Source organism: Lissotriton helveticus, chromosome 3_1 (assembly GCF_964261635.1).
Source record: "Lissotriton helveticus chromosome 3_1, aLisHel1.1, whole genome shotgun sequence".
Lineage (NCBI taxonomy): Eukaryota > Metazoa > Chordata > Amphibia > Caudata > Salamandridae > Lissotriton > Lissotriton helveticus.
The window spans coordinates 914,571,916-914,586,049 of record NC_136061.1 but is presented as its reverse complement, the minus strand read 5'-3'; positions in this window follow the sequence as shown (position 1 = coordinate 914,586,049).

Here is a 14,134-nt window from a genome sequence, read left to right as displayed (position 1 = left end):
ATAACCAAAACCTATTCTTATCGACACAACTTTGAGCTACACATGTCAACATGTATAACCAAGGTACTTGACGTTATTATTAAATAGTTTTCATTTTGCGATTGTAACAGCTTTTTCCATGGCCCCATCATCAACACTGGACAAGCGCATATAAAATCCATGTTGGGCTCCCGTTGAGTCTCACTCATTTTATTATAATACGGCTTAAGCTGCGTCTTGTTTAAATTCCTCCAGTCCTATGTCCATCTTCATACAAGGTCATGGGCTAGCATGGACTCATATCTCTATATATTCTCAATTCATCTCATTTTTTTCGATACATGGCAACGTTTAGCTTTTATCATTTTCCAAAACAATAATATATACCAAGTATCGGAATTTCTTTTCCCTTTTAGCTATATTTCTTATTGATTCTTCATTTTCCTTTAGTCCTCTTTCTACTTCCATTATTAGTGATATACGAATGGAAGTGCATCCTCTTGGAAGTACATCCTCTCTGTCTGCAACCTTTTTCCGTTTTGGCGCACCATGGACAGAGTTAAATACGGCCATAGGTCCCGCCATCTTGTTTCTAGAAGCGTGCTTTTTCGTCTCTACCGTCACTAGATGTCTCACTGAACTTTTTCATCAACACGAAGACTTTTGCGTTTATGGTAAGCATAGCGTCGAGAACTTGTTTATATTTATGCACCTTTATGTCCATGGCCGATTTAAACAGCATCGTGTATTCCATGTTTTAGGTGGTGCCACCTTTTGAATACCAGACCATCCTCCTTTAACTCCCAACTGCCCATCACCTTATAATCTTCTCCAGGGCAGTACTCTTCGATTCTAAAGGTATACCCCTCTATGAGCTAACATTCTTCACCGCAGGATATTAGGGTAAACTATTATATATATATTAATTGGTCTTGCTTTTGTCTTTTTCTTTTATCTTTTCTTTATAGTATGTGGCCCTATGATACTAGCCTTCCGCATGTCGGAATGTCCTATTCAAGTTTATCTTTTGTTTCGTCATAAACGCCACACATCACTAACTCAGGTATTTAGTAAACTGCTATTTTATATATCTCAATGTAGTAGAGTTACGATAATGTCGTTCTGCAAATCATGTTCTTTAAAATACATCTGTATAATTATGGCGCGGCTTGCACCGTAGCTTTCATTTTCTCAGTTTATCAACATATTCAGTTTTGAATTAGATATGTCTTCTATAGCTATCATATTTCAATTGTTAACATAGACTGCATATAATGACGATGTATTGTGGTCTACAGGCATGCACCATTATTGGAAGTATTTCCTATTAGTAGCTCCGTTTGATATTAATTGCCAGATACTCCCCCGTCTCCTGGTTTTAGAATTTCTTTGCCTCATCATTTGGGGTCATCTAGTTATCTTCTGATAACTCTTGTTCCCTCCCCTTCTATGGCCCAATTATATAATTACTTCAGCCAGTCCCATTATGTCATCCTCATTATATATCGTGGTTGGAGACAGTTATGGTATTCTATTTCATGTCCTGCCTTTTCTGCCCTGCGGAGTATGAAGTAGACCATTAGGGTAGAGTCGGAGCCAGAGCAACGCCATGGATATTATCGCATTATTATCATTTTATTTGCTAAGGTATGAAATTTGGTTACCACCTGATGTTCATATGTTAATATATATATTTGGAGAACTGTTGTCTGAATCTGTGAAAGACATCCACTCCACTTGGAGTCCTGAATCATCCATTTATAAGCATCGACCTTTGGAAAGATATATCCACTTGTTGATCAGGTAATATATATACACTCATATATATATGCTCATGTTCTAGCTATAAAGATATTACACTTTACATATATTGCCTAGATACCATCTTTGCTTGCCTGTATGAATTTGGATATTCCATATATAAGGTTATTACTTACCCTGCTCAACTACAATGAACTTTGTAAGATCAATTTCAGAGTATATTGTTTGGCATCATTAGATACGAAGAATTAAGACCTCAATTGAGGGTTCATACCAGGAGCGTTTTAATCAGTATATGTTTCAGGTTAAACATTTGTGCCTTTTAATTATTATGTACTGTTTTGCTTGACTATTTACATGCACATATATGAATGATACCCCCTTTTTTCTGTATGCTAAACTGTGTTATTGCACCAACAATGTGTATATACACACCATATTTATATTTTTATCATGTTTGTCATTTTTGTACTGTATATATTTATGCATAGGTGAATAACTGGAGTTTCATATGTATTATACACAACATTGTTTTTCCTTTATGTGGTCTAATTATAAGCTGTTTCAGGTCTTTATATATCCATGATTATATGTCCCCCATGATTATCTGTTTTGTATTCATAACTCATAATGTGTTGTTATTTAATTTCCAGTGCAAAAAGTCGGTGACCTGATGAAGGCGATAAAGCCGAAACGCGCGTAGTCTGTTCTACCGCTCTGCCTCCATCAACTTGTCTCAGTTTGGTTGTACTGTTCTTTATGATTTGACTGTTTGTTGTACATATGTATATATTATCTGAATGTTTGATCATTGTAAATATATCACATGCTCATTCACAAAGTAAGGCAAAATCAAATAGAAAATAGTGAAAAAATATAATTATCAAATAAAAGACTACAAGTTTCCCTGAATATTTGGCCCTTTACTTTTTGGTTTTGTTTCAATCCACGGAGTACTTGGGGTGACATACTTTAAACTTATTTAGACCTGTCACTGTCAATATTGTGACTGACTCAGCTATATATTCTTACCTACCAGCCATGTACATTAGCCATCAACGGCATGTGATCTCAGCCACACAATAGCATGATGTGGGAAGAGGTGGGGACCAGACATGTGTGAAGGAGGCAAGTGACCGTTGAATATGAATTTACACAATTCTGTCAGACGTGCTCTTCAACAATTACAGGAGCAGAATGTCGCAAGTTCCCAATTCCTTCCTAGAACTCCCCAGCCACACGCTTGATTTTAACTTAGTTGCTAAAAGACCCCCACGGGGGAAAGGGGATGGGGCATAGAAGAGACTGCCACACTGTTTCCTTTTTTCTTCTAGCTTCAGACGTCTTTTCTTGTCTTGCTTTTTCTTTTCTTCTTAACTGGCTACTGATTGACTTTCACTGTAACAAGAGCACACGTTATCAATATTTCTTCTGACTCCTCCTATTTATTTCTATATTCAACTTCAATTCTATTTACCTACCCAGCTCTAGCGTGGCTTTTGCTCCTCTTCTTTTATTTTTTCTCTCAGCTATGACCTTTTCCTTCTGCTTGGTATGCAGTAACTAAGTGTAAGAAAATCTTTTTTAATCCTTTTTATTTATTGCTGTTCTAATCTTAATTTATTCTTTCCTCACTTAGGTTTCTCACCTTTTCTGTCACGGCTGCCACTTTTTAATTGGATTCTTGTTGTGGGTAAGTATGGTCTTTACCTGGTGCTTAAAAATGTCTTTACATGTTATTTGTTAACCTTCTCCTTAAACAAATAAAATAAACTTGCAGTTGCAATCTATTGCCTCCAATAGATTGAGTGATGTCGTTTGCTCAAGCTCTCTAAATAATCAACTTGCCTGGTATCTCCCACTTTTATCTTTTGTAATATTTTAACTGTGGGGGTTAACAGGCATTTACGTCAGCTTGGAAAACAAATTAAATGCAACTTGTGCTGGCTCTTATTTTCTCCGAGCTGCTGCTTCTGTTAAGCCCTCGCTCGCGAAATGGATGCAAATCTTCCTACTTGCCTGTATCTCCCACATTTATCTCTTGTGACATTTTAACTGTGAGGGTAACCGGCATTTAAGCAACTTGGAAAATAAAATAAATGCAACTTGTGCTGGCTCTTATTTTCTCCGAGCTGCTGCTTCTGTTAAGCGCTCGCTCGCAACCTGAGTTAAGGCTACACTTACTGTCTGCCCTGTCTTGCCTATAGATGTCGTGGTCCTGACAGTACCCCCCCACAAAGTGCTTGCTTCCATTCGGGGCGTGTTTGGAAATCTGTTATGAAACTCTCTTATCAGCTGAGGGGCATGGATCTCTGAAGATAATTCCCAAGACCTCTCCTCAGGACTGTAACCCTTCCAATCTAACAGATAGTACATTTTTCCTTTCCAAATCCTAGAATCTAAAACCTGTTGCACTTCAAATTCTTCTCCTCTCTCAGTTTAAATTGGTTTTGGAGGTTTTCTGGTTCGTAATCCAGTAGTCATTTTCTTTAACAATGAAACATGAAATACTGGATATACTCGCAAAACCTTGGGTAATTTTAACTGGTAATTCAAAGTACTCAATTTCTTCTCAATTTGGTAAGGGCCGATGAAGCGTGGTTGCAGTTTCCTAACTCCTTTGAGTCTAAGATTTTTTGTGTTCAACCTCACCTTATCTCCTACTTGTAACTCCGGTTCTTTCCTTCTCTTCTTGTCTGCATAGAATTTATAGTTAGCCTTTGCCTTAGTTACATTTTTTGTGGCTAAACTATGTACTCGAGTCATGTGTTCTACCAGATCTGTGACTGCTGGAACGTCTACTTCCTGAAAATGTAATGAGTGATGTGGATGTCTTCCAAAATTTAAATAAAAGGGTGTATAACCTGTGGAGGCATTCTTGGTGTTATTATGTAAAAAATCAGCTGCCCACAAATAGTCTGGCCAATCACCCTCTTGGTTTAATAAACGTAATCAAAGATACTGTTCTAATTCTTGATTAGTTCGTTCAGTTTGACCATCTGACTCAGGATGATAACTAGTGGAGTATCTATTTTCTATATTCAACATCTTAGTGAATGCCTTCCAAAAATGGGACAAAAATTGAGAACCTCGATCTGATATCAATACCTTGGGAATACCATGTGCTCGAACAATGTGTCGACTAAAAGTACGCGCTAGAGTTTTGGCTGTGGGCACACCTTTTAAAGGTATAACATGTGCCATTTTTGAAAAGCGTCCACACACACCAGAATGGTATTAAACCCTTGACTAGAAGGTAAATCTTCTATCAGGTCTAGAGTAAAGGTATGCAATGGGAAGGGTGGTGTAGGTAAGGGCTGCAGTAACCCCTGTGGAGATTGCCGCTCCGATTTTCCCCTTGCACAAATCTCACATGTGACTACATATTGACGCATATCCTTAATCATGTCTGGCCACCAAAAACGCCTTCTCACTAAATCTTCTGTTCTTGTGAATCCTTTATGTCCTGCTAGAATACTATCATGACACTCCTTTGTTGCTTTTTGTTGCATTTCGGGTGTGGGTAAGACTAGTGCTCCATCATGGTAAGGTAATCCTCCTCGAATCTCTCGTCTTGGATCTTCTTTTACCCAATTTGTCGTTTCTTCTTCTGACATCATACCCCTATCTTCTTCTACTTCTCTGGGAGTCTCTTGTACAACTGCGCCGATCACCATCTCCACAGGTATTATCGTCTGATTCTGAATCTCTTCCATGACTCCTTCGGTGCCCAATCTGGATAAGGCATCAGCTTTACCATTCTGAGTACCTGGTCGATAAGTAATGACAAAATCATAATCAGCAAAGTATAACGACCAACGCAATTGCCTTGGTGTTATCTTGCAGACTTCAAGAATTTCATATTCCTATGATCTGTGTAAACAGTGACTACATGTTTTGCACCCATTAAGTAGTGCCTCCATTCTTTAAAAGCATCCTTGATGGCTAACAACTCTTTTTCGGTGATGGTATAATTGACTTCAGCCGAAGTCAGTTTCCTGGAACGGAAATCTACTGGATGCAATTGCCTTGTAGTTTTATGCTTCAGCGACAGCACTCCGCCCAATGCCATGTTGGATGCATCAGTCTCCACAAAGGAGGGCTCAGTGGTATCTGGGTGCAACAATATTGGTGCTGTAGTGAAATCATTCTTTAATTGAACGAATGCCTCCTCCGCTTCTTTTGTCCAATCAAATGGAACTCCTTTCTTCAATTATCTGGTGATTGGAATCAACTTTTTGGAAAAATTCTGAATAAATCTCCGATAGAAGTTAGCAAATCCGATGAAACTTTGGATTTCTTTTACTGTCCTGGGAGATTCCCATTCTATCACTGCTTTGATTTATTTTCATCCATAGTTATTCCACCTGGTGCAAGTACAAACCCCAGAAACTCAACTGTTGAAACATTGAAGGCACACTTCTCTAATTTGACAAACAAAGTGTTTTCTCAAAGTTTCTGCAGCACCTGCTTTACATGTTCTTCGTGTTCTTTCACAGTGTTTGAATAAATTAGTATATCGTCCAGATATACTATTGCAGTTCGATCAATGTACTCCTTTAACACATCGTTAATAAAATGCTGAAAGGCAGCCGGAGCATTACACAAACCATATGGCATTATTTGATATTCATAGAGCCCATGCTTTGTTCTGAATGCCGTTTCCCACTGATCTCCTTCTCGTATTCTGACAAGATGGTATGCCCCTCTCAAATCCAGTTTCGTGTAAACTTTAGCTCCTTTCACCTGATCCAATAGCACTGAAATTAAGGGCAAAGGATATTGGTTCTTAATGGTTATTCGATTGATTGCCCTATAGTCGATACAGATTCTCAATTCACCACTCTTCTTTGAATAAAAAAAAGGGGTGAAGAGACTGGCGACTGTGACAGTCTAATGAATCCATTCTCCAAATATTCTTCGAGATATGCCTTCAAATGTTCATCTTCCCGTTCAGTCAAAGCATAACTTCTACTGCAGGGGAGATTAGACCCCGCTCCAGATCGATTTTACGGTCAAACTCTCAATGTGGAGGAAGTCTTTTGGCCTCCACTTCATTAAACACATCTTGAAACTCCTGATACTGTTCTGGAAGGGTTACTGTATTTATCACACAAATGGTGGTCTCATTTTCACTCAAATGATACGCCGGTGATTTTTTTAATTCTCGCAAACACTTCATATGACAATTTTCTTCACAATACTTGGAATTCAAGGATATGGATCGGGCCCCCCAATCTATGGTAGGATTATGCTCCGTGAGCCATGAAAGTCCCAATATTAATTGGAATTGTGGGGCATCGATTAAGTTGAATTGTAACTTTTCTATATGACCTTCATCCGTTTCCAATTCCACAGGTTCTGTATGACTCACGATGGGTCCAGACGAAAGATTCGTACCATCAACCGCTCGTACAGCTTCACTCTTCTCTTTCTTGATGGCACGCAGACCAATCTTGTCAGCAAACTTTAAGTCACAAAAATTGCCCGTAGCTCCCGAATCTATCATCACGGAAACTAGTTCTAACACCTTGTCTCTAAAACGTATGGTCATCATTAACACCAAATGTGGAGATGCAGATTGCAAAGTATTTTCCTCGGTATGGGTCTCCGGAGCTGTCTTAGATTCTGCAACCACCAGTCCAACTCCAGCTACTGGTGGTGCGAAGCGTTTTCCGTCGGTGTCATCTTAGGTTTCTTGGGGCAATTACGAAGAAAATGTCCACTGCCTCCACAGTAGAGACATTGTTTATTAATGCATCTTCTCTCCTTCTCTTCCTTAGAGAGAGGACCCCGAATTGTTCCAATTTGCATAGATTCTACTCCTCGATTCGAGTCTGTTTCCTTGCTACCTTCATTTCTGGCTCTATCAAACCTTGGCACACTGGGGCGATAATCTCTCCTTCTCTCCCCTTTTTCGTTCGCTTTGACGAAAATCAATCTCTAAGACCAGATCTATTAGTGCAGAGATTTCCGTGGGTCTATTGGGCACCTGTGCCAATGCATCTTTTAGCTCATCCTTTAAACCTCGGTAGAACACCGCTGCTCGTTTGTTCTCTGGTCATTCTGTTTCTACAACTAACTTATTAAACTGTGCCAGATAAGCGACCAAGTCTCAATTGCCCTGTCTTATTTCCAACAACTCATTGTCTGTGGCTTGTGAGACTCTTCGTCTGTCAAATATTCTGAGGAATTCTTTTTTAAATTCTTCCAGATCATATTGAACTGGATCGTTTCTGGTGACCGGAGGCATTGACCAAGACGCGAGGTCTCCACCTAAATAAGACAAAATGAATGGCACTCGAAATTGTGCATCTGGGAAAACTGCTGGCCGGCACATGAAATGTAGTATACATTGTGTCAAGAACACCTGAGCCTTCTGGGGGTCTCCACTAAAGCGCTCGGGTGGTGCCAAAGGAATCACCGGGGAGAGTGAGTGTATAACTTGTGTGGTAATCTTGGGTTGGGATACTGAAGCCTCACTAAGATTCTCTTCTGTGGAGGACGAATACTTAGTACTGGAACCGGACACTAAATTACTCACTTTCAATGTTAAATCTGTTGTTTCTTTTCTAAGTTCTCTATTCTCTTCCGTAACTGATATTAATTCTCTCTGTATTCCTTCTAGTATATATCCTAATTTCTTCAAATCCATCCCTTCCGCCATTCTGCTCAGGTGCTGAAATATTTTGTAGGCACTTCACTCTGTCAGACGTGCTCTTCAACAAACACAGGAGCAGAATGTTGCAAGTTCCCAATTCCTTCCTAGAACTCCCCAGCCACACACTTGATTTTAACGTAGTTGCTGAAAGAGCCCCACGGGGGAAAGGGGATGGGACAGAGAAGAGACTGCCACACTGTTTTCTTTTTTCTTCTAGCTTCAGACTTCTTTTCTTGTCTTGCTTTTTCTTTTCTTCTTAACTGGCTACTGATTGACTTTCACTGTAACAAGAACACAAGTTATCAATATTTCTTCTAACTCCTCTTATTTATTTCTATATTAAACTTCAATTCTATTTACCTACCCAGCTCTAGCGTGGCTTTTGCTCCTCTTCTTTTATTTTTTCTCTCAGCTATGACCTTTTCCTTCTGCTTGGTATGCAGTAACTAAGTGTAAGAAAACCTTTTTTAATCCTTTTTATTTATTGCTGTTCTAATCTTAATTTATTCTTTCCTCACTTAGGTTTCTCACCTTTTCTGTCACAGCTGCCACTTTTTAATTGGATTCTTATGGTGGGTAAGTATGGTCTTCACCTGGTGCTTGAAAACGTCTTTACATGTTATTTGTTAACCTTCTCCTTAAACAAATAAAATAAACTTGCAGTTTCTGCAGTGCCTCCAATAGATTGAGTGATGTCCTTTGCTCAAGCTCTCTAAATAATCAACTTGCCTGGTATCTCCCACTTTTATCTTTTGTAATATTTTAACTGTGGGGGTTAACCGGCATTTACACCAGCTTGGAAAACAAATTAAATGCAACTTGTGCTGGCTCTTATTTTCTCCGAGCTGCTGCTTCTGTTAAGCCCTCACTCGAGAAATGGATGCAAATCTTCCTACTTGCCTGTATCTCCCACATTTATCTCTTGTGACATTTTAACTGTGAGGGTAACCGGCATTTAAGCAACTTGGAAAATAAAATAAATGCAACTTGTACTGGCTCTTATTTTCTCCGAGCTGCTGCTTCTGTTAAGCGCTCGCTCGTGAAATGGATGCAAATCTTTCTTTTCCCCTGCTCAGTCTCAATGCCAAGCCGCTTAAGAAAAAAATTAATTGGGGATGCCTTATAATTGGGGAAAAAAATACCGGAACAGTCTTACTTTAGTCCTCCTGAACCTCAGTGATCTTTAACCTTGAATTCCTTGAAACGAAAACGACGAAGAATTCTCCTTAACTCTTTCTCTAATGGAGCTTCGAATTCAAGCTTCTTTTCGTCCTCATAACTCAGGTGAAGTGCGCAACACCTCGGGTGTTTCACCTGCTTCCCTGTGATTGAGCCCCAACACTAGCGCGCTAACCTGACCATTAATCACTGAACCTTTTGTCGCCATCTTGGTGTTGGGTTGTGGTATAACTTTTGCTGAAGCACATTTCTTTTTATTATTCCTGCCAACTGAGTTAAGGCTACACTTACTGTCTGCCCTCTCTTGCCTATAGATCTCGTGGTCCTAACAAATACCAAGTGTGGTGTGGTTGTGCTGGACAGACTGCAGTATGCAGACCACACACATATCCATGTCGACAGTCCCCGCTGGTGTATGGAGTGCAGTGGACAGTGTAGGCAACTATGTCACCCCAGCCAGTGGGGGAGTTCAAGGAAAAGTAGCTTGTTACGCCCCCCCAGTAAGCGTGAGAGGAGTAGGATGGCTCGGCATACGGCAGGCCAGCATAAGGGTGTGAATAAAAGGCACGTAACTCTGGGAGTGGCCCTTTTCCGGACTGCCCAACATCTCTGCCAGGGTGGCGTCTCTCACCCTGCCACTAGGCTAACGCCATCACCGTGAGCGGAGTTGCCTGCGACCCTGTGTGCCTGCTGCACCCGGGGACGCTGGTCCCCGAACCAGTCCTGCCCGCCCCTGCGAACCCAGGTCTCAATGCCCACCTGCCGACACTGGAGTGTGTCGAAGAGGGCCCACCACGTGCCGGTGCAATCTTCAACCCAGAGGGCCGTGACCTTGGCAGCCTTTTTCGTGACGTTGACGTACTCAACCGGCAAACACAGCTGACAAGTAGGTCATACATTTGGAACTGAGTCTTGATTACACCGTGGCAGAGTAAATTCATAACGGATGAGTTCATGTCACTATCCTCCTTTCGATGTGGTGAAACAAAGTCTGTGCCTAGCATCACAGGCACCACTAAACCTGTGGTCTCGCCACCCACCATATTACGAGAACTTGTTTTTTAGGTTCCCCGGTAGTGCCCAGAAAATGAGCACCACAATAGGAAAACTAATAACAGTTCCTGCACGGCATGCAGTACAGGAACTGGGGTGCATGCACACAGGGGAACACATGTTGTGCCCGCCTACATGCACCCCATGGCGCAGAAGCACAAGGGGACCCTGAAGGGCCTCCTTTGTTTCCTCTCCGCCATAGTTTTCATGAAGGAGAAACCACCATGAAAACCATAGTGGAGAGAAAACTCGTAACATGGTTGGTGGGTATATTGCGGCCTCCTGACCGCCGCAACACTGCTAGGGAACAACGGTTCCCTGGCGGCTGTGACGGTCCAATGGTGGTCCGACCTCCATTATTGTAGTAGGGTGGTCGGAAGACCGCCACCGCCACGTCCCCACTAGTCAGGCAAATGTGGACCGCCAGACTCGTAAGAAGGTCCTTAGTTTTATATTGTGCCACGGTATACTGCAGTAACTTTTTGGTATACCACGGTACATACCGATCACAAGGCACTATATGATTGGCTAATGGCTGCATTTACAAAAGTAAAATGCAACCATATATTTTATACAACACTTGGGCTGTATACTGGGTTTGAGACCTAGATATAGCTAGGTAATAGAATTTATTGTTGTTCTCTACCTATTTCCACTTTATTAAGTGTTAATAGGTAGGTCAATTTATTAATATTTTTCAATATATTTTTAAAAGGTTTTATGCAGTACTGCACCAGTGCCTACAGAATACTGTGGTAGTTTCATAAAAATAGAAACATGAAATATGTAAAATACGGTGTAGTACACTCTGGGAAATATTCACAAGAACTTATCTCCGAGTTATCCCCACCTTAACGCATCAAAAGTGGAGATACATTTAACACCCCATTCACAAGATGGTGCAAACTGCGGACATCGCCAGTATTCCCACGATAACTGCCCCAAAATGTATCTCCACGGTGGATACCACCAACTAACCCTAATGAGATTCAGAGTAGGCGTATCCATGCAAAAACACATGAAAACCACAACACCACTTTCACAATGAAATGTCAGATCTGCAAAGCGCTACAATAACAGGCGATAAGCCGCAATAGCACCAGGGATCTAACACCTGCCTTTTGCTGATGCTAAGCAGGATGACTACCCACAGCATGAAAGGGATCCCAGCAAAGAGCCACACCTGCAGACCCACATATGCCATGGGGACAATGATCATGCAGCTCCAATACCCATGAGGGCTACAACATCCCCCACCACTGCCCCCAGCCACAACCCCCCCGGACATACACATACCATGCACGACACAAGAGCCACAAAAATCGCATGATGACGCACTTTGCCCCAAACAAATAGACACATGTGTGGCCAGAAGAACGAGAAACAGTCACACAGCACTGAAGTAACAACCAAAAATTTTATTGAAACACAACACAAAACACCAATACGGAAGACTCCTGTCGGGTCCGTCAGGGACAACCTCGAAGTCCGGAAAATCAGGATGTGTTTCATGATCCACATCAAAGGACCGAGACACAGAGAAATAGAGAAGGAAAGTGAGCCAGAGAAGGAAGGAAAGGAAAGGAAGGGAGAGAGAGGGAGGGAAGGAAAAGAGAGAGAGAGGGAAGGAAAAGAGAGAGAGAGGGAAGGGAGAGAGAGAGAGAGAGAGAGAGACAGAGAGAGAGAGACACTGATGCCCCTGCGCACACAGGCCCTGCTTTTCATCTGCTTCCCCCGGTGTGTCCACCAGTAGGCACACCACGTGTCTGTGCAAGCTCCAGGCCCCGTTCCTGCCACCATGGCATAGTGCACATCATGGGGGCCCACCCCGCGGCCCAACTGGTCCCACACATGACGCTGAGTCCTGAGTCATCAATGGCGGAGACCACATCAGTGCACATGTCATCATCGCAGGCTGCATGCCCGCTCAACTAGTTCGGTGCCACTAACCCTGTGCAACACAAGTAGGCACCACGTGGTGGTAGGGCTGTGACGGCTGCAAGGCTTTGGGTGCCACTAACCCTGTGTGCAACAACTCATAGGCCCTTTATGATTGAGAACCGCGGAGAGTCTGTCATCCAGTCACCACCGGCAGAGGGGAATGTGACGTCGTCAGCCCCTTATATTTGCGGGATCACATGGCCGGTGACGCCTGTGCCGGATGGGTGTGTTGTGTGTGCAAACCTGGAGTGGCCGTGACATGCTGACAACTGGACCAGTGACCTGCACACCACCAGCGTGTATACCTGCAACAGGTATCTGTGTGGGACCCCCCTCGGAGCGTAAGCGGAGTGGTCTGGCCTGGCGTAAACCGTACCTGTGCAGGGCTTGCAACTATGACTCATGGGCTCTGGGCGTGGTTCAGTCCATGTCCGGACAAGGAAGTGAATAATGCATGTGTCCATGTTGCAGCATCCACGTCACCTGGAACACAAAAGGCAATGTAGCACACTGTGACTGGCATCCCACTAGATGGGCATCATTGACGTAAGGGGAATCACTGTCCCTACATTCATCTACATATTCATACATGAATGGTGAAAGACATGACACAGCAGTGCATTACTGGATGTTTATTGCACATCCAGTGGGGAATTGAAGCTGGAGAGGTACAGGGCCATCCCAAACACACTACATAATATGGCCAGCGGAGGGCCAGCCAGAGTCCATCCGAAAATGACAAGCCCTGCGAAAGAGGAAAGGTATAGTCCGCAGTCTAGTCGCTGTGTCATTGTTCATCAAACAGGATGTGGCAGTCCATGTCGCAGTCCAAGGTGAGTGACGCAGAGTGTATCGGGGGTCAGTGGAAGGTCATGGGGCCATGTGCGGCACCAAGCAGAAACAGGCCAGGTGGCGGAGCTGAATGCTAGTGTCTCCTTCTGACAACAATTCCATCCATGTCCTCGGATGTGTTCTCTGCCCCACCTGTGGGTGTTGCAGTACCGGCTGCGGCACTGTGTCAGTGGCACTGTGTGCCACTGACACATCAGAGGCCAGAGTGGATACCCCTGCCGCACTGTGAGGCACTGACACACCAGGGGGCAGAGATGTCGACGGTGTTGCATTCATCAGCGCCACGCCTTGTGGCAGCAATGTCATGATGAGGATCTGCAGGGCATGGTAGATCCCAGCTACATTTCACTGATGTTTAGCAATGGCTGCCATCCTTTCCGCCTTCATCTGCACCATATCCTCCATGCACCTCCGCATGTGTGCCAGCTCACGGCTGGAATCACTGGAGCTAGTCTGAGCGGACAGGTGTTCTCTCCACGCCATGACTCCAGCGATGTCAGTCAGGGCTTATTGGAGACCATGGCGGGCCCGTATGTGTCCATTAGGGACTGGTGCTGGTCCCTGATGGGACCTAGACACCCATGGATGGTGTCCACTTTGGTAGCCATGAGGCCCAACCCCACCCTCACCTGCTCAGCCATCTCCCTCTGGCCCTCCAGCACACAATGTAGAAAGACCATGGTTTGTTCCTGGGGGACTTGGGAGACG